Source organism: Silurus meridionalis, unplaced genomic scaffold (assembly GCF_014805685.1).
Source record: "Silurus meridionalis isolate SWU-2019-XX unplaced genomic scaffold, ASM1480568v1 Scaffold454, whole genome shotgun sequence".
Classification (NCBI taxonomy): domain Eukaryota; kingdom Metazoa; phylum Chordata; class Actinopteri; order Siluriformes; family Siluridae; genus Silurus; species Silurus meridionalis.
In genome coordinates, this window is record NW_025804532.1 from 12,700 (window position 1) to 15,602 (window position 2,903).

General features: G+C 36.2%; 1 non-coding gene across 1 annotated transcript; it reads right to left on the bottom strand.

Moving 5' to 3' along the window:
* Positions 1–2,121: 2,121 nt before the first annotated feature.
* On the bottom strand, positions 2,122–2,194 carry trnav-uac. The gene has a single exon. It is a non-coding gene; the product is annotated as a tRNA-Val (tRNA).
* Positions 2,195–2,903: the final 709 nt, after the last annotated feature.

Below are 2,903 nucleotides of genomic sequence, written 5' to 3' on the forward strand. Positions count from 1 at the left end.
ATAGGTAGAAACACACCAGAAAACACGTGAGCAAAAGGTGGGATATGCAAAGCCCCATAAAATCAATGATGTACGTAAATTGTGAGGGAGGAGATATTAGACACAATATGTACATTTTACTAGGTGTGAAATATAAAAAATAAGGATTGTTTATATCAAATTCACTGCATGTGAAAGCTGACGGGTGTCATTGCTGTCAGGATGATTCTCTCCCGAGAGCTCCATGGGACGGGTCTGAAGTGACTGCAATAAAGCTGATTTTCTCCTTCTCATTCGTGACTGGAAGATGTCTTCATTTGGTTTGTTATGTATTATTTTAAGTTTTTGTAACTTATTGGTAAATGATTAGTGAACAGCTAAAACTAATTTGAGTATTGAGCCACAATTGTTATGTCTATTCGGACATGGGGTCTGAGTTACGAGACCCTGACCACTGTACTGTAACTCAGTGTCAGGATGTTACTGATCTTCTTAAGTCATAATTTACTGAAATGAAATTGAAAACATCAAAATACAACAAAAATAAATAAAAATGACTATCAATATGTTTAAAACTAGAATAAATCTGGTTTAGTTAAATACAGTGCAGTATTACAGCCTTATTTCATGTTCATTTTATAAAAGCAGTTTGTGATTATAATTATATATATATATATATAAACATACACAAACAAACACGTTATTAACTACTTGCATGATCCATGTGGAACAAAGTTCAAAACTCTTGTGCATATAATAATAATAATAAATATTGTAAATGTAAACCAACAATTAGCAGTAGTTTGAAAAAAATGTGTGTGTGTGTGTGTGTGTGTGTGTGTGTGTGTGTATATCAGGTCAGTCTCTGAGCATAAGCACTGAATCACTTGGAATTTACTCGGTCAATAATAAAAACACAAAGCCATGGAGCAGTTGGACACTGGGGAGACAATCAGATGAATGAAAGTAGAAAATGTGATAAAACCCTAAAGTTTATTGTGAGATTTGAGTCGTGATCGTTCAGATGCACAGTGTAGCAGCAATGACACAAACTTCACTTCACAACAAGAGCAAAAATACATGAATGAAAAAATGAATGAAGTTAAAATTCATCAAATGGAAAAAAAAAAAATCCAATGTTATTCTGTTATTCAATTCTCTCATACTGACCACTGGATGTTCTACACTGCACCTCATGGTAAAGACTCTCCGATGACAGGAGACTCCACCATGATGCCGAGGCGATAAGAAGATCAGTAACATCCTGAAACAGACCTCACAAGGGTCCATCAAAGAAGTCGAGTCCTCGTGCTGTGCGTCAGGTGCAGAAGCTGCTTCAGAAAACAGACACACGAGTGCTGCAGCATCGCTTTAATCACTTCTTATTTCAAGAAATCTTACCAAGTGTAATTATTTTACTGCACTGGCAAATCACTTGACTTGTTTCTACTCTGTAGAGTTTCTTCTTAAATCATGCTTTTATTTCTTTATTTGACGGATATTTTTGCAGTGGACGTCATAATGTGTGCTGTGTGTTTTATCCCTGATCACCGAGCACCATAGAGTGAATAAAAATGTATTAATATTCTTCATTCATACAATTCATACAAGACGATTCATACAAATCAATACAATTCATTTTAGAATTGTATTAATAGTGTAAAGAGTAAAGTTTGAAGTCATCGAGGATGTAACACGACTTTAAAAAAGAGCTGGAATAAATAGAGTGAGAACAGCAGCCGCTGCACAGACTCAGATCACACACTCTCATACAGTATTTAAAAAGCACTTGTATTCCTCTCAACCGAGAACAGAAAGCTGAGGGTACATTGGGAACAAGTTTCCCAAAACTGTATAGTTGTAATCTGGAAAACATATTGCCTGAATCATTATTTCTGCTCATTTATGCTGTGCAGATGATTGTGTGGATCCATAGGGTAGTGGTCGTCACATCTGCTTTACACACAGAAGGTCCTTCCAGTGGAACCATGCAGGTTGCAAACATGAGTGATGTTTATATATTACTCACAAATTGTTACTCAATCCTGGAAATAAATAAACAGTTTTGCATGTTTCTGCATTGTGGTTGAAACAGAAATGGAGGAAAAGCATTTCGACATTAGAATCAGAGACTCAAGGGCATGGCTCCACTGGGGGTCGAACCCAGGACCTTCTGCGTGTAAAGCAGACGTGATGACCGCTACACTATGGAACCTGCTGCTGAGAAGGTTGATGTCCAATGTGCATAAATAGAAACATATCTCTCGAAATCTAACTGGAAAAATATAAATTAAACTTAGAAAATTCACTGACTCAAATGTCACAATCATCTCCACTGTTTTGAGCGTGTTAGGCTCCAGGTTTTTATGACTGCACCATGTCTCTCAGGTCTTTCTTCACTGAAGCAGGGTCGTTGGCTAAAAACTGATTTTCTGTTTTTGATTGACTGCTACACCATGGAATCTGGAATATTTTTCAGACAACATTTTACTTTCACTCTTTACATTTTTACACAAATATCTGTCATTTTTACTTCTTACATTTTCAAAACCGGCTCGTTACTTTGTTTTAATCCATTGATTTGGTTAAATGTCAATATTTTTTATTTTTTTACCGAGCAAACCATTTCCTGTCATTGTGCGCCTTTTTCAATCCACTGGTGTATAATGTCCTGCCTCTCACTCACCACAGATGTAGACTAGTTTATGAAGCTAAGAATCAGCAGGCAGAAAACAACAAGAAGTAAAGCTGTGCTTTTGTAAAATAAAGTAAACAGACAGGGGGCGCTCTCTGTGCGAAATGTGCGATTATGTTGAGATTAAATATTTAATTTGATTGACAGCCCTAATATTAATATGATGTGAGGTTCAGTTACCAACGTGACACTAAAACAGGTAGAAGTAGCAACTACTTTTAACTTAAGT